Here is a 26,439-nt window from a genome sequence, read left to right on the forward strand (position 1 = left end):
TCTCGTATTTAAATTTTTCGGAAAATTGATTGTTACAAAATTTTTTGTTATATTCTACATCACCTTTCTTTGTCTTAACCCCTCTGACCTATATATCCTGTAGATATAGAGTATAACACATCAAGATCAGACATATTCGTGGAAGTTTCGTCTTTGCCGGAAACCCACGAAAGGACAGAACGTACATTTAACTAACATGCGCATTGTCATTTCGGTTATATCACGTTTTATAAAGTATTTCGTGGCATTAAGTTGGCTATCGTGCTTCTTTCAGGTTGTTCGTCGTTAAAACTCAATCCGAATTTTGATTTCGACATTTTTCCACTGCAGGTAAGTTTTTTTTGGAAAATAAAGCTACTTAATAAGCACGAACACTTTAATATTAGTAAATTGAGCACTTTTATATTACTTTATGTATATTCTACATATTTTTACGAAAAATAACCTCTTTCATATAAATTATTGTTAAAAAAATCATAAGAATTATAATTATTAAGTCAAAATTGAATCGAATATTACAAACAGTTGGTTTAATTGTTTAAATTATGACGATATAATTATTTTATTAAGGTAATCTATCACTATATGGTATCTTGGAATAAAAATTTACCGTTAATACCTTCAGACAAGCAATTGACCTATTTAATTAAAGGTTATTTTTAAATGTAACCACAAGTCAAAGATACTGATAGTGTTAATAGACATAGGTGAAGAAACGCGTTAAGTAATTGTTTAGTTCGAAGTTCTGTGACCGGTGAAAACGTGTTTGATGTTGCGTGTACAACATTAAATGACATCTGTCAAACGGAATTTCGTATGGATTGGTTAACGTGCATTCACGAGAAACTGGTATGATAATAGATTGACGTTTTATGAATTTCGTTTGATATTACTCACAGTTTTTTTCTCATCAACAACGCAGGGTTATTAGCGCCTTCACGGTTTATGGAAATTCGGAAAAAGATCACTCTTCCGCTTGGAGCTCCAGACGTTATGGTTTGAGCCGGCTTTATCAATTAGAAAGTGGATATTTCCTCTTCTTTACAATAATTATTGAGTTGAGTATTGGGGTCCATAATATGCTAATTACTCAATTTATAAGCCTTTTTAAGTTTAACAATTCTAAAATCTATTAAATGAAATTATGCCAACTCAGCCTCTGCCGATTGGGTTGGTACCATTAGATTCCTTGCCGGATTGTTAGGATCGTAGCTAAGCCTTGACACATATTTTCAAGAAAATTAGAATATTTCTTCTTTCACAGGTTCCATACAGGTTTCTGAGCAATAAGATACCAAGGAGCGCTTACAATACTACGATAAACTTTCGACTGAAACATTTTTAGAATTTTAATTTCAGATTAGTACCTTGCGCTCCAGAGTTTTATCCCATAACTTGATTTCAAAATCGCTTTGTAGCCTCTGATCGGCGTTGTATTATCCTATCCAATATATTCCCAATCCTAATTGCTCTCTAGCAAATTCAGATGTATTTGACGTTCTCTTGTTTTTATAGTTTGAATGTTATGTGGATGGATTTTCTCTTTATTCACTTCAATGAACTATTGTAGGAACCAGATGAAGATGGCATCAAGCTTATTTTACAATGCCCGAAATGCTGCAGCTGGGTATGCTGTGGCACACCTGAGGTTATTGGTTGTTGTATGGTCTAGGAGTTTTATTTCGAAGGGCTTGTAGAGAGGATTTCAGTTATGTCATCTCATAAAATGCATTGAAATCTGTACATGAAGTAAAGCTAATGTCTTGTACTTTCTCATTTCCTTCTATTTTTGTGTAAGATGGGTCGCACATGACATTTATGTTGTTACTCCTGAAGGTATTCCCTTATTGATAATGATGATAACTCTAGGGAGATTGGAATATTGTAGGTAAATTACTATTAATGAACTTTAAGATTCGATTACTATAAGGATAGGGTGCAAGGATATTGATCATTTGTTGGAGTAGAAGGTGGTCCGTTTTTTTGAAACATCATATAGAAGCTGGAGATGACATCAAGCTTAATTTGCAGTGCCCAAAATACTGCAGCTGGGTCTTGATGAGAGGATAATACAGCAGTGTCATCAGCTGCATACAGTAGATAGACAATTGGCTCCGGAACGCTTCCCTGTGGTACACCTGAGGCTATCGGTTGTTGTTTTGTCTAGGAGTTTTATTTCCAAATGCAGGTCCTGTAGAGAGGATTTCAGTTATGCCATCTTGTTACTCCTGCAGGTGAGTAGTTCCTTCTTGATAATGATATGATGATAACTCTAGGAGGATTGGAATATTGTAGACAACTTCAAGAATCGGTTACTATAAGGATATGGAATTGATGAATTCTTGCAGTAGAAGGCAGTCCCAATTTCAACTTGATTTTTTGAAGCTGCCATATTTTTTAAGGCTCTTATTTCATTGTGCTTGTTGCGGGTTCTGACATTTGAGGTTTGAAGTCTCTGAAAGGGAGGGCTATAGTTCACTGAGGGTGAGTTTATTGATTAGATAACTATATGCGAATCGCAAATTCAATCTAGCTAGTTATGGGTTAATTGTGTAATAAAAAAGTAGTTGAGATAGTTCAGAATTTTCTTTTTACAACGATCAGACATGACAATGTTGATTACTGGATTTTCGGTAGAAAAGTGGTGGTTCTTCTGCGTCTCTATATAAAATTTGTGTTGGCACCAAATAGATGAGTAGTGCGTAGACCGTTGCAGAACTTTTCTGGAGGTTATGTTTGATGATTTGCCTTAATTTTAGATCTCTGTTCTTCAAATATCAGCTAAAAATAACATGTACAATTGATATTTGGATCTACTTGGCAATTGACAATTTGCACGAACTAATATTTGATAGAAGAACTAAACTTATCTACGGCCTAGTTTTTGAATGCACGTAACTTGTGTAAGCTAGTTCCAAATTGGAATTTCTTGTCAATGTAAGATATGATTTATGGATAAATTGGATACTTTGAGTATATACTACTCTAACTTTCTCAAATTGAAACCAATACTTCAAAACTTTCTTCGAATATGAACTAGTAAGAGACGAAATGATACTTTTAACATTGCAGTGGAGGGAGTTTGATACGCATTTGTACGAATGAAATTAAAATCACGTTTAGAAAAACGGAAAATTATCTAGTGAATATGGCTACTAATCATAGTTGCTTCAATAACAGTATTTGTAATTACATTTCGATGTTATATGAGGTTTGTCAAATATATTAAATTAAATGATTTCTACTATTAACCCATGAAAATTATTTCGAGAATAGAGTCTTCCGTTCTTCGATGGAGGAAACAGCTACTTTCCAGGCTAATACCGAATATTAAATTAAATCTCCTCTGAGGAGTGTGATTTTTTCTTGATATCAACATTCCCAATGGCCTATAATTGCCAATGACTAATTTCGACGTTATGCCGTCCCATCAGAGTGGTATAACAAACTTCCGTTCGAGTAGAGACCCGACCTGAAAACCACGTCAAAATGCGCATCTATTTGGTTCATGTAGTTGAATATTCACGCTATTTGACTCTATCCGATAACTGCAAACTACTGATCACCTCTTATTTCAAAATTTGATATTTAGAAATTTGCCGTTTTTTATTCTATTATCTTTTTTTATTCTATATTATATTTTATTAGTTCTGTTCCTCAAAAAAATGGGAAGTTCACTTGAAACAAAAGGAAATTGATAAAGATGCAATTTTTGTGAGCAATATAATATAAAAACTAAGTTAAAAAGATACCTGAGAAACTTATCAACGAATATAGACAATAATATCCACTACAAATTTACTAAAATTTGCGTTGATTTGAACACTTCAGTGTAGATACGTAGAGGATGATTTTGAATATACAATGTTTTGGTATCTACCAGAGAAAATACTTTAATGCCTCACTTGCTTGACTTTTGTGGCAAGTACAAGCGGAATACACATCTTCAGTGAAAACACTTTACGGATAGCTGTAATTTTGTCAGCTGCTCTTCTGTTTTCTCTTATATCAAGCCTTATAACTCTCAAGAAGAATATAAATCTTCTGTGAGACATGGTCGCGATAAAAACTTTCCTGTGTATACCATCCTCCCGGAGATTCTTCCTAACACCATGGTCTAGACCAGCTAGACACAATAAGCCTGGAAATGTTTCCTTTTCTACTTTAGATGTCGTAGTACTGTCTCTGTCTGTAGCTGGTTGGAATTTTATATATATACAAATTTGTATATTGTTCTAAGACATCGGCGATGTCACCAAAAAAAATTTCAAGAGTCAATGGGAGTCGCTGCATTCGGTATGATACGGTTTACGGGTAACCAATTTTGTCCACTTTATGCTTTCTTTCCCATATTAATACGTACGACACTGTCTTCATGAATTTCTGAGCTACCTCTTTATCACTATCAGAACTAGAGTAGTATTCGTCATCATTTGGAACAGATGTAGATCGTTGAGGCGCTGAATCTCTCTTTCATATCGTACACAAAACATCAAAATGAACTCACCAATTTCAATATCTCATCTTCGAAATAAAATTTGTCTACATTCAATTCAAACTATATAAACGCTATGTAAAACCTGTTACTTTTTGAAAATGAATGAAAAAACACATCCCACAATCAGAGAATCTTTTTGGGGGAAGTGCAGATTATTTAGGGGGATTACAGGTACAGGAAAATCACAGTCTCCCAGACAGTATCGACTACTTTCACATAGAGGGCGTTCATAATTGTGAAATAAATTAATTACTCATTTAGACGGGTGAGGTATAAACAAGGATATTACTCAAAAACAAATTTTGCCCAATAGTTTACTATGAGTATGAAAGATTCAAGAGATATATGCTTTGTTAATGGAAAAAAAATAAATTCTACATCGTAGTTTCATTTTGGTATGAACTGAGAGGCCTCATCCATGTCGAGGAGGTTTAAATGTCACTGAAAGTTGGTTGTAGTTAAATTAAAAAAATAATGAGAGTTTGATTCAATTAGTAAATTAATAATATTTTGGAAAAGTTGAATCAGAATTTAAAATTTAAACTCTGCCTTATACAACTTCTTGATTCGCGAATTCCGAATTGAAGTTTCAACTAACTTACCAGTAGCTTCTGGTAGTGTTATAATATGATGTATCTCATGAAAAAATCGATAATATAACTGTCACATAAAGAGGGATTATATAAAGTTGGAAGCTTTTATGTTATCGCACGCTATGAGCATTTTCAAAATCGATTTGTGTGGTTTGTTTATATTCTAAAAATAGCTAAGTTAATAACACTCATATCTAATTTGAAATTGCGTGTAACAAATTTTTATTAACCTTTATGCAAATCGAAGAATTTCTTGAATATTTAAATCTAAGACGAAGTTTTTCATATGAGAGAGAAAAAAGTAGAGGACGAAGGTGGGTGGATTGATCAAAATTTTGCTAAATCGTGTAACATACTAAGGAAAACATATTTTTTTACTAAAAATCTAATGTAAATTCCTTCAAGAACAAAACAATCGTTTCAACTCTTCTCTAACTATCTCGATACTGTGCTTGTAGAAGGATTTATCTTTTGCCTCAAAATAGACTATAATTTGAGCAGTTGCTTTTTCATTTGAGCTGAATTTCTTACCGGCGAGCATTTTTTTGAGATCAGCGAATAGCCAGATAGTGATTTGTTCAATTTTACCATCGTTGCCATCGACTTGTGAATCGGTGCATTGTCTTTGGTTTTCCCTTCGATATATGAGCCCGTTCTTCTTTTTATTTTTGCATATAAACGAACCAATTACTTTATGTAGTATTCACTATTGATTATCTCTCCATTTTGGCGATAAACAATATTCCGTGCACATCCAAAACTAACTATAGCCAAAAGTAATAAGTTTCGTTCCATTAAGTTAGAGCTTCGAAAATATAACATCGTCCATCTTTTCGTTTAAATTCAGAATGACTTGAGCGTTAGTTACAAATATTTAGCTGTTGAAATTTACCCAAATACCCAATAATACCCAATTGCGTGGTACGTCTTTTAGTTGATGTTGTCAGCTCCTCTCTTTTATCTTAGAAAACATGAGTAAATTCTGTGGAAGAAACTGATTTCCTAATTGAGGACGAATAATAATAACTCTTGAGGGATCAAGTGAGCTAGAAGCGTTATCCATGAAGTCGGAAAGTTCATCAAATGTAAGGAGCTGTGATAATTTCTAATTGAATTTTTTTCTGGTTTCATAATTTCGATGTTTCAATTCTGTATGATCTTGGAGGGGTATTGTTTCTGTCTTTAGGATTTTGGATGTACTGAGTTTTTTGTTTCTTTCCCAAAATCATTCTCTGTGATGAGATCACTAGTACTAGCTGTTAGATATTGCCGATATTGGTCGTTCAATGGATGTATGGATGCTATCAATTTAACTAAAATCTATTATGCAAATTTCCTATTACTATTTGTCTATTTGTAGCTTCATTGGTACTTGATTCTTCTGACAAAAATGTAAAAGACAATTTGAGTAAAAGTATATGTAATTCAGTATTTCGTTATGTAGAATACACACTAAGCAGAAGCTGGAAGTGCATTTTTTTTTATTTAAAAAGCGAAGACGGGCCAGCATCCTCTGGGTCCCCTTGGGAGCCGAGCTCTAAATGTTCGAGTAATATTCCAAAGATGGAAGAGTCTAGTCGTTGAAATTCAGCCACATAAGAATGCTAGCACATATTGCTCCCAGCTTCAACATCCAACAGGTAAATTTGCGAAGCTGGTGTTATGTCCAAACAGGACCAAATTCTAGCTTACATTGAAAACACAACAGCCTGAGTCTTTGCTGCATTAAACTCAACCATATCTTCTTCTGCCTCAATCCAGAATGTTTTCAAGGTCGGTGTTGATGGTAGTGATCTGTTGCTGTCCGCGGGTACACCTGAAAGCTTCAAAGGCGTTCCCATGGATAGCGACCAGAATGAATCGATTTTTGAGAAAGCTACAAGACCAATTGAAATCTGTCACGATTACTTCCGAAATCTCTTCATATGGAAAACATCATTTCAAAAAACATTAAAAGGAAATCCTTCAGATGCTGTTCTATAATGTCAAACTTAAGGTGGTCTAGGTAGATTATGAGTTTGTATTTCTTGCTCACACGTTGCTGTAATTAGTTTGTGATCTGATATTCCGAGTGGTGCATTTATGGTTGCGTTGTACAGATTGGTTGTTAGGAACAGATCTTAGAGGCTAGCAAAGTTATCATTATGATGTGGGACCCTGGTTCACACATCGTTACCAAAGACACCAACATCAGCGTTTGTATGGTTAGAATGTAGGTACCCAATAGATTTTATCGGCAAGACTTATCGCTAAGAAGTCTACACAGGAAGCAAAAGAATTTTGGATAACATAGATGTCTAAAGGTTCAAAATCATCTTCCCGTTGATAAGGTACGTAGTCCCTAACGAAGACGAAGATTTCCAAGTTATACCTGAATCAGGTGTGTAATCGTATTCAGGATTAGTTGAAGCTTGCATATTATTGAGTTTCTGCTAAAGCCGGAGTATGAGGTTTCTTTGACTGCGGATATTGATGTACAAAGTTTATATTCGTGTTTACATCTGTGTGCAGAAATCTACCTTAAAGATATTTTTTACTGATGCTTCAAGATCAGGCTTCACCCGGAAATTCAAAAGGGGCACTATTTGATATATTTTGGTCTAGCTGAAGCCATCATTTTATTATTTTCTTTCCCCCCTGGAAATCGGTCAGCGACGAGATTTGAAAATCTTGAAACTAATTTACGTCGCCTGGATCCGATGCGGTGGTATCTTACCATACGATGTAAGTTGTTAATTTCTTCCTCATCATTATCAAGTTCATCGAATACGAAGTGCATGTCTTCAGTCTTTTTAACATAATCAATATCCTTTACTGTTTTGATATTAATAACAATATGACAATTAATAATGGTGAATAAAATTGTGTTGAGGTTGGTAGTTAATTAGTTACACTTTTCTAAAGTTGGCAACATTATTCAAAAGTTGTCAATATGTAATGTGGTGGTCACGTTTAATATGTTGAAAACTAGTAGTGCCGTTTTTTGTGTAAAAATATGAAATAAAGCTCATTTGAACTATTCTGGATTTTACTTCACATTCCATAAAACTAAAAACATTCACTCAAGATAATATCGTAAAACGTGAACAATTTGAAACAGCTAGATTGGGATTCTCAGTTTCATATTACGCTAAAGTTAAAACTACCCCCAGATCGCTGTAACGTTTATACCAGAGATTGTCGGTAAATGCCATCTATAAAAGGAAATGCATCGCTATTCAAGAGCAGTAAATACTTTTAAATGACTTAATTTATTTTTAATTTTATATTAACCTTCTATTTATTCTAATTTCTATCACAAAACATATACTGAATGTCTTAGAATCATTGACTCAAGCTCAAGTGAATGTCTCATCAAATATTTGAAACTAGGCAAACATTGTGCTACATTTAGAGGATTTTTATGATACATCATATCATAAAGTATGGATATCTAATGCAGTAGTGAATCTTAAACGACGGAAAACAGTTTTTGAATGTTTTATTAGTGGTCCCAAGCGAACATTTGCAATATATTTGCACAAGGAACATTCAGGGTGTATTTTTATGCAAACCCTTACCAAATACCTATATAATTGTGAAGTACCTACCCCATATTACATAAAACATGATTAATATACACATATGCAATATCTATGTGAAAACTTGGAAATTGAGATACTTTTAAAGGGTTATTGAAAGGGAAAAGAATTTCCATGCAGAATTCGGTATAATTAGAATTCGTCACGGTTCAATGCTGCAATTCTTCCAGATCTGCAAAAGCATAGACAGAAAGTTTTGATTCTAGGAGTCAGTCCAATCCAAAGACTTGAGATACAGTGATGGAGCAGGCATTTTTACCGGACTTATTTTGCTAATTGAAGAGCTTGAAATTCGATTGATATGGTTTATCGATTTTGGAAGCTCCGTCAGTTGTGAAGTTAGTTGATTCTCCAAAACAGGTATGGGAAACCTTCACTTACCCGAAGGCGTAATTTCGAGACTTACCATAGGTAGGAAACAAGTATTAGGGGCGAAAATTCTAATAAAAAGAAGAATTTAGTATGAAGCTGAGAAACTAGATGATAAATATTGGTGTAATATCACTAGGATATAGGCGCAAATTGTTTTCTAACTCAACATCCGTAGGTGTAGTATAATGCTTATTTATATTTCATTTTTATGATTGTAAGGAAGCTACTTACATTCATATGTGCTTTTAAATTATTATTTTTAGTGGATACTTGTCTTTGGAAAGGTACACATAATGCATTCATTAAATTACAATACGCAATGGTCGAGAAAAACGATGTCTTACAAAACAAAAATAATTGTGTCCGTTTTCTTTTTACCTGACTGTGTAATCCTGACTGAAAAACACGTCGGAGGCTCGATGATGGTTTGGAGATATTTTGGAGAAAGAACGACTAGATACCTGGTCAAAATTCGAGAGATTTTAGAAAAATAAGGCTGGCCGGCGCTTGATCGGTAGAAAACTGATATTCTGGTGTGAATAGTATTTGGAGGAATTGGAAAGAAAGAATGTACTGAAAGTAGTGATTTAGATGTCACGGTGGACGGAACTCAACCCGATTGAGTTGTTGTGGGACAAATTGAACAGGGAAGTCGAAGAGCAGTGAATTACTTTCACTTCACATCTTTGGTAAATCCTGAACAACAAATGGAAGCAATTAGACGATGATTATTTGTCGAAATTGTTACAGAGAATTCCAAAAATGGACACGGAAATAATAAATGCAAAACGGAGTTATATTACTAAAGGTTCAAATATAACTTAAGATCTGTCAAATTCCAGTTCCAAATCCTTAAATTTGGAGAATTTTCTTGATGGTTGATCTACTTCGTTTGTAGGTAGGATTATTCATTATATCTATAAAACTTCGATATAGTAATTTGAGTTTGTTCCAAATTGTGAATAAAAACCTCTTTGTTGGAACGTTGCTGACCTCTGATCTATATAATTTGCTCATTTAGCTTCAATACTGAAGATAAACTGAGTTTAGTCAGTTTACCTTCAATCTCTGAAGACGATAACTTGGTTATCGAAACGCGCGTCAGTTCAAGATAAAAAACTTATACAAACATTGCAGGAAAATGGAGAAAAGTGTCAACTCAAATATTGTTATCAATGGGAAATGTTTTGCTACAATTTTTGAAGTGACTGCAACAGAAAAGTTTCTCAAAATGAATGATAATTGTAAGAGATAACACAAAATAAACATTCCAGAAAAAACGGATTGCTTTGTTTTTGGATAAAACGATTTTCTTTGAATATTTTGAAACCTACAACGTCAGAAGGAAGAAGATGAAGTGAGCGGCAAGTAGTGCTAGATTTGGACACAAACAAACCAATCGGAACAGTCTGTTTTTATATATGTAAAAGTAGAGCAAAGGTTATAAGAAGCCCGTAGATGTTTACTTAAATGTGGTTTCAATATATGTGAGAAATCATACACGTATAAAATACATTGTATATGTATCGTTTTTTAACAAGTCCACCTTGTGAATAGGGTAAAGAAATCTCACAGGGACACCACAAGCCCTATCATTACGTTTTTTATTATAAATTACGGAGAAGTAATCGACTGGAAATATCTGAGACCCCCACAACAGTGAGGAATTGGGATTGTAACCCAAAGATCCTAACGTGGATGTACATGGCATCACATGTACAATCACAACATACGAGGCAGTGGTTTGGGGTACTAGAACTAATCTGAATACCCCGAATACCACCTCTCCACCTAGTAATGGAAAGCGTCGTAGAAAAAACGTCATCTAGAAAGTTCAGAGATGAAATCATCAAAGAAAACTCAAATATAACCATACAATAGAAGAGAAGAAATACCATTAAATGGTATACGGATGGATCAGAACAGTAGATGGAACTGGAATTGGAGTATATGGGCCCAGAACCAAACACTTTGAAAGCCTGAGTAGCGCACCAAGTATTTTTCAAGCAGAAATTTATGCAATTGAAAAATGTGTTCAGTTCAGTACTGTTGCAAACAGATCATCAATCCAGCTGATAGTTGAGCAGTCATTAGAGCTCTTAGATCAAATATTATTAAATCCAAACTCGTTTGGAATTGTCTTGAAAAATTAAAACGATCTAGGCAAGAAAAATAAAGATAACCTACAATGAATTCGGGAGCTCTTAATGGGACCCGAACCCTCCAGATACAGAGCAATGGAAAAGCACTGGAAAAGAGGGTAAATAGGAGCAAAACCAATTATTGGGATACAATAGATTCCTTGGGTCGAGACAAGTACATTATACATGACATTAGATATTCTATTTTGCAAATAGTTATTAAATTTAAATCCTCTTTGATGAGATACCTACCCTATTTTCTGATCAGGTTATAGTCCATTTTGTTAGTTGAAACCCCAAACTACCTGAAAAAGAATCTAAATCGCTTAGAGAAAAGTACAAGTTGTAAGAAAGGGGTTTTCTCTAATTATAAAGTTGAAATTGAAATCCTATTAGAAATTTTCCGTTATGAACTGAGCTCGAGGAGGTAGAGCAAGATTAACCATAAAAAGTTGTTAAGGAATTACGAGAAAGCTCACAGGAAGATTGAAAATGTAATTCTGGAAGATTAAAGGGGAATTTTGAACAGAAAAAGCGTACAATTATATGAGAAGGTCGCGTTGTTTGGAATACGTTTCCATATTGAAAGAAACTCTTTGATAAAAGAGAGATGGAGAATTGTATGAGTGTAGTGATTATGCAGTACACGTCTAAATTATGGGAACATGAAAGATATCTTTATCGCCTCTTAAGTTATAGCAAAGAAGTTCTGGTTATTCACATCAAGAATATAGGGATATTAAACTTCGTATTTTTGATGTTATCAAATGTTTATTTTTTTAAATCAAGACGAACCTGACAAGTTTGATAAAAATATCTGAAAGAATGTGAAACTTTTGAAAAATCGAGTTTAACAATTCCTTTATATATGAAATTTTGAAAATTCTCGACGTTTCGGCTCCTATTTTGAAATCATTATCAATAGAGGAGAGTAGAGGGGTTAATCGTTCATTTACAAAAAGTTATTCGATCCAGTGATATTATTCTATCTACTCCACGCAACAAATCACCCCTTTTTGATAGATTCCAAGGTCTTAATCTGCTCATTTCTTGATATTCCATCGAGGAATTTAAAACTGCAAGAAATTATAATAAGGTTTGAAATAGAAATAAAAGAGCGTGTCCTTACCATCGAGAACACCGGGGACACTTAAACTATAAATGCTATTTTTGAGCCTTTCCTTCCTTTCTTTTTTCTAGATTCTCCATCACTCAGATCTGTCAAGTTAAGTTGCCAGCTGGTGTATATAAGATAAATATGGCAATTTACAAAACATCTATGGAGAAACTGCCGAAAGTATTCATCCAATCTCTACACTTTTCACTTCAGAGGGAGTGAGACCTCAATCGATACTTTTTTGGAAATCACCATAACGTGACTACTTGTCTATGATTTCTCTTCTATTTTTCCTTTCCTTTCCGCAAAAAATCTGTGAGAAATAGAACCAAATGATGTTCTAATTGGTAGATTATATTTGAAAACTTGGTTAAACCATCCGAAATCACTTCAGTATAAATTATATTTGCGTACAAAAGATTCTACTTAGCTGGGTACATTGCGCCAAGTGTCAATAGATTGATTAGAAAAGGGTCACACGGCTATAAATCGGGACAATTAGGAGGGTGTTTCTGTGTTTCCTAGCAACGTTCAACGCTTTCATCATAAACAGGGTTATTTGCGATCTAGCGTAGTGTTGCTGCAATATCGCACTACGGATTGGATTATCGCGCAGTTTTGATACGCAGATAAGTATAATCATGTCCCAAAACACGGGGCATAACAACTTTACCGCTGACTGTGTAATTTCGCTTTAACTAGCGCGCATTCGTACTCCTTATTCGTAAACATCTCCCGATTTGTCTCGTAACCATATGGGCACAAAAGATTGTACCTGCCCAGGTACATTGCTTTTGAATCCCAGTTCGCCAAGTGCCTCTTTCAATAGACTATATAGATAAGGGTCACATAACCATAACCGTAACCATATGGGCACAAAAGATTGTACCTGCCCAGGTACATTGCTTTTGAATCCGAGTTCGCCAAGTGCCTCTTTGAATAGACTAAATAGATAAGGGTCACATGGCGATAAATCGAGACAATTAGGAGGGTGTTTCTTTGTTTCTTCACCTAATTCGTTCAACGTTTTCATCATAAACTGGGTTATGTGCGATCTAGCGTAGTCTTGCAGCAATATCGCACTACGGATTGGATTATCGCGCAGTTTTGATACGCAGATAAGTATAATCATGTCCCAAAACACGGGGCATAACAACTTTACCGCTGACTGTGTAATTTCGCTTTAACTAGCGCGCATTCGTCCTCCTTATTCGTAAACATCTCCCGATTTGTCTCGTAACCATATGGGCACAAAAGATTGTACCTGCCCAGGTACATTGCTTTTGAATCCCAGTTCGCCAAGTGCCTCTTTCAATAGACTATATAGATAAGGGTCACATAACCATAACCGTAACCATATGGGCACAAAAGATTGTACCTGCCCAGGTACATTGCTTTTGAATCCGAGTTCGCCAAGTGCCTCTTTGAATAGACTAAATAGATAAGGGTCACATGGCGATAAATCGAGACAATTAGGAGGGTGTTTCTTTGTTTCTTCACCTAATTCGTTCAACGTTTCATCATAAACTGGGTTATGTGCGATCTAGCGTAGTCTTGCAGCAATATCGCACTACGGATTGGATTAACGCGTAGTTTTGATCTGCAGACAGGTATAATCATGTCCCAAAACACGGGGAATAACACCTGTGTAATTTCTCTTTAACTAGCGCGCATTCGTTCTTCTCATTCGCAATCATCTTCCGATTTGTCTCGTAACCATTTACGCACAATTTACTCTGCCTAAAGTAGTTTTGCAGCAATATCGCACTACGGGGATGGAATATCGCGTAGTTTTGATCTGCAGACAAGTATAATCATGTTCCAAAACACGGGGCATAACACCTTCCCCGCCGACACATAGACTCACTTTTACTCTTCAAAATGTAGTGGTGTAGCCAAGTCTTGTCTGTGGAGACGCGTGCAAACTTCCCAGCCTGTAAATTTGTGCTAAAAATTCAGAAGACTTGGCATCCATCTAACTAAAATTTTGTGGTCAATGAGCAGTTTCTGAATGATTTGCCTAATACTATTTACGTTGTTTTTCAGACATATCGCGTATACCGCTGCGTCGCGTATTTTACATTATTTTTGACCAAAAAACAAATAATGATGCGTTGCGCAACAGACATTGGTAGATTCTTCTTGCTAATGGCTATAAATATACTAAGAAGCAAGGTTAGGCGGCACCGGATGTTGTCTACGATGTCTAACATCCAGTGCAGATACTTTGAAGACACCAAATTTTTATTCAAAACTTACTAATTACATTTGTAGCTCTCTCGTAAGTTAATGAATAATTATTTCTCATGTTGCCTCTGAGTGAGCGAAACAGTTATAATGAATAAAGCATGGATTTTTAAGCATAAAAAAACTTAAAATAGACTCTTAAAAAAACTTAAATTTTTCTGAAAATAAGCTGCATGAAATTTTTAAAAGAAGCAAGGAAAACACAGTTTTACATAAAAAACATAAAAATTAAAGTCATTTCGTCATAAGATAATGTGGATAAACAAACTACTTTTTCTTAAACAAACCAGAAACTTACTTCTTGCTAGAAATAACACTAAATAATAGGAACAAATGAAATTTAAAACATTACAAATCACTCTTGTTTGAATAAACCAATAACTAATTGTTTTTCTAAATTGTGAGCAGTAAATCCCATTCTTCTATCACTCAGCACATATTTTAAATGACAAAAACTTCGTTCAACATCAACGCTGGTAATTGGTGCATATTTAAATTTAGGAACAATGTTGCATCTATCGCAAGATCTTCAACAAAATTTATTTTAATAACATTTGCTATTTGGTTTGAAACTTTATACCCTTCATTTTTATTTAGCACTTTATTAAAAATTATAACTCCTGAAGCGCCACGTACTTTTGAGGTCTCGTTGTTAAATGTTTCGATTATTTCCACAGCTTCTACAAGAGGAAGTGTCTTGTCCTCGAGTATTGTGATAGCTTGGCTAACAAAGCTGTTACATACCGAAAAATAAATGTACAAAATTAGCACCAAATACAACACTAATTGTTAAAATATGCATAAAACTGGCACAAAAAAAATAAATGTATTAAAATTGAAAATAGGCATAATGGCACACCAAAAAATTAATCCTGTGAATCCTCTTATTGAAATTCATGCATATATGTGATCAAAATACATCTGCTATCAAAAATTACTTATGGCATAATAGCTAGATATCCGCGCGCTAATAATAAAAGATTAAATGAATGGATGAATACATACTAATTCACTCACTCTATAGATGTTTGTTGATTTCGAATCGACATCAAATCATGTAGATTTATATCTTTTTGTGAAAATATCTATATCGTCTTTTTGGATACATTTTATACAAAAATGTATACTCCGTATTATCTACACAGTTATCTTTTCACTAGCTGAACGATATGTCGTGATAAATAACGTCTGTTTTAATTTGACTGCCGTCATCATTTTTTCAATTCAACGTAGATTCAGGAAATTATCTAGTTCATCTATTTTCCATGTACCTGAACACAAAATGGATCATCTAATATTTGTTTTCAATTAACATGTTCTGCTTCAAATAGAGGGTTATTTGAGAAAATGTTATATTTTCTCACTCTCGTTCATAGTATTTTGACGACGTAGTCGTTGAAATAATGAATAGATGAAGACATTAATAATGATATCCATATGCAGCCATCTTCAACCGTTAATTACCGCAGCTTCTCCACATATCTCGCCCATGGTTTGGTTGATAAGCAATTTGATAGCAGCTCGCTTCTGCTTCTTTCTCGAATCATTGTAGATTGTCTTTGGGAGTCGTACTTACGTAGATGCTCTGCTGTTTCCATAGTTATAAATATTTTAGATTGTCTAAGGTATGGAGTGGTTTTTCCCGTAAGACTTTCTCTGATTCTTAAGTCATTCGTTCAGTTCGTTATTGATGTGGCATCTCTTGAGACTACAGTAGGATTCTGGTCCAAGGTATGGAATCGTAGCTCATTTTTTTGAAAGGCTGTTTGCTTCCTCATTCTTTTGTATACCCTGGTGACTCGGAAGCCACATTAGCAAAGATACTTTTAGAAATTATATGACTGAATTATAACTAAAGTTTTGGACAGCTTTTTTCTTCGTGAAACAGATTTTGGAGAGTGGATATTTAGTAGGTCTATTATTTCTTATTGAAAATATATTATCTGAATGGTAGCGAATATCCAGTATAATTTACAGGGGTTCCTTATCTATTCTTCAAAATAATTAAAATTTTCTAAAATTTCTCATTTCCTAGACCTTTTGATATATTAATGCATCTAAATGTTCTTGATTTTAAGTCTCTTCTGTTTTGAAATTAGTTTTTTTTTTTTAATAATTTTTGGAAGAAAGATAAAATTTGACGTTTCTACTTTTCTTTGAATCTCTATCAAAATATCATAATGTCACCGATAATTTGTCGGTGTCGGTATTTTTATTAAATATAGGGCAAACCTCTCAATATCTAGAAAATAGACTAAAAAGTGATCGATACGACAAAAAAATAAAACTGCGTTAGGAAACCATGGAATATCAAAAAAACATCAATTATAAAGATTCAAAAATTCTTGAAACGGAATCTAACCAACGAGAAAGAGAATTTTTAAAAATGGTTCACATTCGTAAGAAGAAAAAGCTATAAATGATTAAGAAGACCTAAATAATTTAAGTAAAATTTATGGCTCTATTTTGTAAATAAAACTACAAATAATTTGATTGATTAAGACTGCTACATAATGAGATGCAAGGTTTGAGGAAAAATTCATTTTTCTTATTAGAACAAATTTCTATTTTGATTTTATTCTTATTTTGATGTTTGATCTATTGATTGATATAAATACCTACGCAAAGTCAATATCATATTTTGGCACGAGTATGATTTCCGTGGCGCCTGGATTTGACTATGCCATTTTTTAAATCGACCCAAAATAAGTCGAAAATCAGAAAAATTTTTAGATATCTCGATTCGATTTCGAGATATCGATACTTGAAGTTGAAAAATTTATTTATCTTTAATATTTGTATATATCAACCTAACCTAACCTAAAATAACCTAATCTAAGCTAACCCAACCTTCTCGTGGTGCACTTTGAGTGTAAAAAGTACAAAAATAGTGAATTTTTCACAGCCAGAATTGTCTAAAAAATTTGTTCTTCGCGTGAGGATTATTTTATTATTTTTTTTTCTCGACCTCGGACCCAGGTCTGCCCAAAAGCCACAGGCCGCGAGGAGCCGCTGAGTATGGAGAGGGGAGATTGGGGGCAGATAAATTCGGAGCGGGTAGATTTGGAAGGATTTCTTACAGTTATTTTTCTTATTCGGTTGATTTTGTCGTTAAAAATAGGATGAATCATGCAAAAATAATTGCTAGAGAACTTTTCCAGGATAATTGTGAAATAATACAGTGCTCTGGCCTTTCAATTATAAAACAAAAGAAAATAAATAACTTTTGAAAGCATTCAGAACGTACTTTTTGCTCGAAAGAGGATATTTTTACATTACATTACTAAGCAAATCTTCAAACTATATTATTAAATATTTTTTTATTCTATCAATAATGGAAAAGAGCCTAAAATTCAACAAATGAGTTTCCAACATCTTTAATAACCTTCGTTATCAATAAGGATCATATACATATTGTGAAAATTTTAGACATTTTTAGATTTTTTGGTATATTATTGTGGTCCATAACTTAATTCGTGCGGTTTTTTTCTCAAGCCAATTTTTGATATCTTGCCAACGGGCTCCGTTGCCGACCCGCCGCGTTCTAGACGACCGGTATCTATAACAAATAAGGATTTGCGGCTATCGGTAGAATTTCAAATATCCGATCGTACGACGAATGATGTAACCACTTCACGAACATTATTTTGATCGCAGATTGGAATTTTGCATGGTATCTCGAATGCAGCCAGGATAATTCGCAGTTCCAGCATTCCATTTTGTAGTCGGATGAAGCAACCTTTGATCTGAATGTTACGGTTAATCGGTATAACTGCGTGTACCAGAACGACCAGAATCAACACGTCTTCATTGAAGAAAAATTAAACATGCCTAATGTGTACATGTGTGTGGGCAGGTATCTATGCGAGTGGTCTAGTGGTGTGTATATTTTTGAGAGTAAAATTATTTGGTGTGCCCGAAGATTCACGTGATCAAATGGACAAAGCCTTCCAAATGGACGCCTGCAGCAAATTTTGAGAATTTTGTTTCTCGTAGATTTTTTGAAATTATAACACTCGCGAACAAATTAACCCATAGAATGTATAAAATATTTTGATTGTTAATAAAAACTTGTTAAAAAGAATGTATTTTTCACTTGTTAAAAAATGTTTCTCTACAATAGAGTTTTTCTCGGCATGCCCCTTCTCCTTGACCACAATGGGATCCATTCCGTTAATCTTTTGATTATTTCAATTGGGTTTCTTCTCATTATGTGCTCGGCCCAGTTGAGCCTTTGTGTTTTTATCTCATTTATTTTCCTTCTCAAGTTCTCTCTCTATTTCTTCGTTTTTCTTTGCTTTTATTTCTCCTTGCTGTGTTATGTTTGAACCTGTTATATTTCTCATTATCTTTTTTTCGGTTCTTTTTTATGTTCTTCTTCTTCTATTTTGTTTATTACTGTATTTTCCATCGCACATGTGATTACTGGTCTGATTAGGGTTTTGTACATTTTTATTTTGTTTTTTTTAGTTATATGTTTTTGTTTTTTAGTAGGTTTTTGTTTCTTCCATAGGCTTGATAGTCCTTTTGTATCCTATCTTTTATCCTCTCTTTGGTTGTTTGTCCCAACGTTATTCCTAGATAGTAAAGGTCGATACTGTTTCAAAATTGTATTTGCCAGTTTTCAGTTGGTTTGTTCTCTGTACTGATTTCCCTCCTATTTTCATATATTTTGTTTTTTCTGCATTCATTTCTAGTCCGTAATTTCTTACTTATTTTACTAATTTGTTATTCGATTCTATTAATTCCATCTGTCCATTTGCTATGATTGTTACATTATCTGCGTATGCTACTCTCTCTATTGCATCTGTTATAGTGCTCTTATTTTGTGCACTATATATATGCCTTTCAGTATGATATTGAATAGCGTTGGTGACATTGGGTCTCCCTGTTTAACGCCCTATCTGAGAAGTATCATGTTCATAAATTTGAGTAAATATGTACAGAAACCTATAAAAATGAAAAATTAATATGCCAACAAATTTCAAAGCATACCTACGAGTATGTATTTATGCATGTTTGGATTTGGGGTCTCGTATACAATGCGATCCAAAGTATCTATTGGGTCGCCATGTCTCGCTGCTATACTGGAGAACCAAGTATTTACAGCTGATCTGTTATTTCCTCTCCTATTGAAAAGTCTAGAATGTGGGTTGGCTTTAATTGGCACGAGAGATCTTCGTCTTTTATTTCATGCGCTCCCAGGTGCAGTTATCTGGAGTTAGTGTTTCACTTGGAAAGAATGTGGATAGAAGTTTCGTTGTCTATGTAACAAAACCTGTACCCCGCATTATCAACTAGGCCTAATATCTTCAGGTGTTTTTTGAGGTGACACTGACCCAATATAACTCCTATTAGTATTCGTTGATTCTTATTACTTACGTTGATACATTCTGCAGATCCACTCTGGTTGTAGTTTCCTAGAAGAGTCTTTGCCTATCTCAGTTCTTGTAGGTTTTCCCAATAATTGGTTCTGCTTCTATCTATCTCCTTTTCCAGCGTAATTTCCATTGCTCTGTAGCTGATATCACAGAAGGGTTCAGGTCCCATGAAGGGCTTTCCTGCAAAAAAATCTAGAAATGCTCAAAATATTCTCATTATTAATTTTGTTTATAATTCGAGCATTAAAAATAACACAGTAGATATCACAATCTGTAAGTTTTTTTCTATGGATTCACTTCAGTTCTTCAGATTCTTTAGAATTGCTTGTTATTTCGACTCTTTCCTATAAAACAATTTAAATGCCACGCTTGTTGGATAAATGTAAGAACTTTCAATGAGAATATCTCTTCAGAGTGAAAGACCTACGGAACGGTAGTGAAAGGAAGCATTTGTTGGGAAGTAGTAACTTTGGTATAACTGTAAACTTTTGTATAATAGAGCGAGACTGTTAAATAGAAAATAAACGATTCAATAACCAGACTTTTTCCACAAATGGAAATAAAAGTATTGAAATTTCAAAGTTTCAATTTGTTTCTTTAGAATAACTACATGAGGAATATATATTAGTTAAAAACAACTTATTACGTGGTTTTGAATATGATGGGTTATATTAGTAGAAAGCTTGAGAAACTTGATATAAAAAACGAAGAACTCGTCGCGGTTTCCGTGTAAGGTGGTCAGATAAGGTCAAAACAGTCTCAATTGAAGGGGGGTCGAGTGGAACCAAACAAGATCGCGTGCTCCTAATCGGATAAGTTATTCTCATGACGTAAGGTAAATGGGACTTTCCAAGAACTAAGCAGGTAAACTATTGAGTTAAACTGGAAAATAAAAGAACGCTACAAGACAAAAAATATTCACTATCGGTAAAAAGTTTTTGCACACTCCTCAATTCATTCATTAAATTTCAAATTATCGCAGAATTGAAAATACTTCGACGTACCATGGACCACAACGTGAGAAAATATGTATCTACCAGGAGCGATGGAAAACCTTCAAAATGGTCTCGACAAAAACGCTTGAGATAAACGTATTGTATTGATCAGTAAACGTGATCGATGACTCACGAACCCAGAAATTGAAAGAAGCTGTTCTTTTTGGAAGGGTAGCAGTAGACGTCAAAATAGAATAAGAAGTTATAGTGGGCTAGAGAATATAAAAATTGGACGCTAGAAGGTAGGAAAGAGTTTCGTAGAGTGATGAGTCGATGTTTAAGGTTTCTAGGTTTAGAAGAAGAATGTTTGTGCGCAGGCCAAAGAGGAAACACGTTAGGGGTTCGTTGATGGCTTGGGGATGCTTTGGGCGACTGGAGGGTTGGAAAATTGGAATTTCGAAGAAAAAAGGCTATAAAAAATATTAGAGAAGAATGTAGGTGAAAAATTTATCTTATTGCAATGATCTTAATCTTTCTTCGATTGAAAGAATTGGAAAGAAAGTACTGAAAATAATGATTTGATCCTCACAGTCGCCCGACCTCAACCGGATTGTGTTGTTTTGGTATAAACTGGACAGGGAAGTTACAAAGCAGTCTCGTACTACTACAGAACAGAGTAGACGACAATTATTTGTCAAAATTATCACAGAATTATTAAAAGTCATAAGGGATTAGATCGATGGAACAAAAATTTGATTATTTGACAAATACAGACTGTAGTTTCAATATTATTACATTGTTATCTATGTATCTTATATTGAGAATATCAAAATGGATCGTATAATTTTCATTTGTTGTGTGAACTGTAGGGTCGACAAAAACTTTAGACCTGTAGAGTACATAATTCATCGTCTTGTATAATTTGGAAATACTATGATGGAATTGGAGAAATCCACTTTATAATATGTGGATGAGAGCCAATGATAATTTTCAACTGTATCATTTTCATTATTCAGAGGACAAATAAGAGTTTTTGGATAAAATATTAACATAAATTCAGAGACAGGTTAAATAATGATTTAGTGAAGACTTTTTCATTGACGTGCTGATATTTTCAGTCGGAAATGGAAAAAGAGGGTATCTTGATTTTCTATAAGGTCTAAATGATACAAATGCACTTTGGAGGGGCTTCATAAATATGAATATTTTCAAATACAGAACATCCTCAAATCTGCCCACAAGTTTGCAAAAGACCAATGAGATCAATAAGCACTTTCTGCAAAAGCCATAAAATGGACCTTCATAAGAAGTTGAGCTAAATCGATTTATAACTATTAGTCCCAGAGCTGGCTACATAGAACAGCATCGATAAGGTACACGAAGTTTAAGCTTGGAAACGGGGTGGCCGTAATTAGTGCCGGAAAATTCGTCTGAAAAACCTGACAGGGGAAACCCTCGCCAGAAGCGACCTAAGTGCCGGAAAATTAATCCAAAAAACCGCACGTGGTACACGCGTCCAACTTTTTTATTTGACTCTTGAGGTCCAAGACTGGTGTAATAACGCCAGAAGTCTTACAGGTCGGAAAACCTCCGAAAAAAATAAGGAAAATCGACGTACTTAATTAAAAAAATCATTAGGAAACGATGAAAACTTTTTTAGTCACTTCTGGTGAGGCTTTTCCGATCTCCAAAACATCTTGTGTTATTATGTTGTTGTTATGTTATTATTATTTGTGGTTCGGATCCAACGATCCGAGAGTTTTCACTCGTGTACCATACGAGGTTTTCCAGCCCATTTTTTCGCCCGGGAAAATCGGCTGGCATTTTCATATCCGACCTTTACAGACTACCAGAAATATCGGTGATGTACTAATTACGGGCCCCCCGTTTCCAAGCTCAAACGTCGTGTAAGATAAATCGATGCTGTTTTATGTAGCCAGCTCCATAACTATATATATTCACAATTAAATCAAACGCAGCTAGAAGTGATAGTTTCTGATTACCGATATTTAAGTGTGTGTTTTATGTATGGAGCCCCTCAATTATCTCGATTTTTATAAACTTTTGTGTACAATGGTCTTGTGATATATCTTTCCTTTTTCCGGAAAAAATTCAGAAATCTATTGGAATGATCACTTTTCACAAGACTATAGAAATGGGAAGTTGATTAGTTAGTCTACCAATTTTTTAAATTGTGGAAAATGAAGGGTAACAGATTGTATAACAAGCCTCCGACTAATTTAGATAGAGATTATCCTGTCTAACCTAACCCAACCGTGACCTACCTGGAATTTTTATTTTTAAGTCATAATCAAACAAAGCCTAACGTAACCCAAGCAATAAATGGAGAAAAATAGTTTTATTATGATTTTCAGTTTTTAATGGTGTTAAAACTTGTGATATAGATCCTCCCATAACAAAAAAAAACTAAGAATTGCGATGTCGTCATATGCTGTGAACGCACCTCGTATATATGTATATTTCTTTCTTGTTATTAATCTGTTCGCCGCATATACTGAATTTTGTTACCGTGGCAACAAGCTGTATTGTGGTTTCTATTTTTAGACCTTTTTTTGCTGTTGCCCGTCGGCTAACGCTGGGCAAAAGATAAATAGAAAAAGAAATGTAACACTTGCTTTTTGGCCTTGGTAGCGTGCGTGTGATTATTAGCGCGTTACTATCTTATAATATATTTATATATTACGTATTTTGGTTTATGTCAATTAGCAAGAGTGGATAAATGTTTTAATTTCAAATTACAATTTATTTAAATAGTAAATACAGTCCACTACTTATTGGTTTATAGTTTAATGATGTAGTAAAGGTGAATAAGAAGAAAGTTTAGTGTTTTATTTGTCATTACAAATGAACTAAAAAATAACGTAATCAGAAATCTCCTGTACACAAAAATGGTCCTACGAGCCGGATATTAAAGAATCCAGTGGGCTTTGGTGTAATCTTCGTGGCTATTAACTATTGGATACTGGTTTTGGTTGTGTTTTGTGCAAACACACATTGCTCGCGTAGTTATTAGGACTACTGCAGCAAGCTATTGGTTTTGGTTCACAAGAATGGTGTTATTGGAGCACCAGTGATAAGAACAATTTGGTTTTGGATGCTAAAAATTCCTGGGATTGCTCTGCTACTTAGATATTGGATTTGAGCGGACCGATAAAGTACATAAACACAAAGAAAAAGTTATTGGAGATTGTAAGTATTTCTTTTCAATATTTTTCCCTTTAAACCTCGACTTTTTTCTCTGCTAACGTAAGCAAAATGGGTGAAGAGTTCAAATCTTTGGTAAAAAAGCGTGGTAATTTAAAGTCTAAGTTAACAATCTTTAAAGCTTATTTTGACAAGTTGAATGCTTCCTTGGAAACGGATGGTGTTGATAGGGCTTTTTTTGTGAAATTAGATATGCGGTTAGAAAAAATGGCCGAATTGTTACCGACATTTGATGCGATTCAGAATGAGATAGAATTTTTGGCGGATGAGGATGAGTTGGAAAATCAGTTTACAGAACGTCAGAACTTCGAGGATAATTTTTATAGGTTTTCTATGTTATAGCGTAATTTACTGACAAAACACAATTTCCATGAGCTAGATAATGAAAAAGAATCTGTAAGATCGACTTCTTCAGGTTCAAGTTCCCATCGTAGTAAAAAGGAACATATGGCTCTAAAAGCATTGCCAAAACTTCCGCCAATTCCAATTCCTACCTTTTCTGGAAAATTGAAAATTAGCTGGAGTTCAGGGATACCTTTTCTTCTTTGGTTCACAAAAATGAAAGATTGGATACTATAGAAAAATTTCATTTTCTTAGGGGCACATTGGATGGGGACGCAAAACAGTTTATTGGCACACTCGAATTTTCTGATAGTGGGTATGATGTTGCTTGGAACCTAGTATTAAAAGGTTTAACAATACTTCTTTGTTGGTTAATAATAACTTAAAATGTTTGGTTAATTTGCCAGAAATACAAAAGGAAAATGCTGTTGATCTTAGGAAAATGTTGGATATTTTAGTTAAAAATCTTAGATCGCTTAACTCATTGGGGGTGAATACAGAACACTGGGATATAATGGTTATATTTTTAGCATGTTCAAAACTTGATTCTCATACAAAAAGAGAGTGAGAGGAAAGAAAAAGTAAAGCTGCATTACCTACACTTGACAAGTTTAAAAGTTTCCTAAAAGGCAAAGCCGATTTATTGGAATGCTTAGGGATGAATAACTCTGTAAGTATCATTAAAAAAAAGGGTTATATAGGGCAAAGCAAAAATCCTACGTTTCTGTTAATCAAAAATGCTCCTTCTGTAATGCTGATCATTTTATTCAAAATTGTTAATCATTTTTCGAATTAAACACTTATGCTAGGTTTCAAAAGGCATTACCCCTTAAGGTTTGTTTAAATTGTCTAAGACCTGGCAGGTTGAGGAGCCTCCATCAATTGTAACCTCAACAATGTCAAAAGAAAGTCTTTTTTGTGATGATATGTTTGATAAAACCACATATAGATGTACTGATGACGGGAAGTTTGTTGTGCAGCTTCCACTTTGTGATTCTATAGACAAGCTGGGTGACTCCAGAAGTCATGCTTTGGGTAGGTTTTAGTCATTGGAAAGGAGGTTAAATAAAAACCCCATTTTAAAGGACATGTACTTCCCTTTTATGAATGAATATGAGCAAATGAGACTTCGATTGGTGGCATATCATATTTTCTCCCACACCATGGTGTATTAAACGAGCAAAGCCAAACAACTAAACTTAGAGTTGTCTTTAATGGGTCTGCTTCTACTGATACTGGTGTGTCACTGAATTATATCCAACATACTGGGCCGGTCATTCAGGATGACTTATTGGATATTCTGCTTAGGTTTAGGCAGTTTAATGTGGTTGTTTGTGCGGACATTGAAAAAATGTATCGTATGGTCTGGGTGGTTTCAGAACAAAGATGTCTACAAAAAATCTTATGGAGAAGAAAACCTGATGAAGATGTTCAAGTGTATACTTTAAATACTATTACCTATGGTACCCGGTCAGCAGCGTAATTGGCCATACGCTGTTTGAAGCAGTTAGGATTGGACAATCTTGAAGCACATCCAGAGGCTTCTAATGTTATATTGCATGGATTTTACGTGGATGATATGCTCTGTGGTGGGTCTTCTGTTACTGAAATGATTGATGTGTGTAAACAAGTTAAAGAAATTCTTGGAGGTGATGGATTTAATTTAAGGAAGTGGATATCAAATCGGCCTGAGGTCATTGCTGGTATTCAAGGATCGTCTAGTTCAGAGGAAAATGTAATTTTTGGAGAAAAGGATTCCAATAAGACATTGAGTTTGTATTGGTCTTTTAAAAAGGATATTTTAATGTATTATATAAATTTTCCTACCAATGTTTCCAAAGTAAACAAACGTAGCATCCTTTCAGATATTTCAAAAACCTTTGATCCTCTTGGGTTATTAAGCCCTAGCATAGTTTTGGTTAAAATTTTGCTGCAAAGACTATGGAAGTTAAAAATAAGTTGGGACGAATCTTCGCCTTCAAACTTAGATTTTTATTGGAGAAAGTT

General features: G+C 34.3%; 1 protein-coding gene across 2 annotated transcripts in view; it reads left to right on the forward strand.

Annotated features, from left to right (window-relative positions):
- The first annotated feature begins 241 nt into the window (after nt 1-241).
- LOC130448472 (complexin) overlaps nt 242-26,439 on the forward strand; it is a 535,599-nt gene continuing 509,401 nt past the window's right edge. The window contains exon 1 of one of the 2 annotated variants that reach the window (XM_056785884.1): nt 242-330. The gene's annotated coding sequence lies outside the window, so the exon portion shown is untranslated. The remainder of the gene's footprint in view (nt 331-26,439) is intronic. The other variant, XM_056785885.1, reaches the window with a different exon arrangement.

The sequence above is a fragment of the Diorhabda sublineata genome, chromosome 8 (assembly GCF_026230105.1).
Source record: "Diorhabda sublineata isolate icDioSubl1.1 chromosome 8, icDioSubl1.1, whole genome shotgun sequence".
Classification (NCBI taxonomy): Eukaryota; Metazoa; Arthropoda; class Insecta; order Coleoptera; family Chrysomelidae; genus Diorhabda; species Diorhabda sublineata.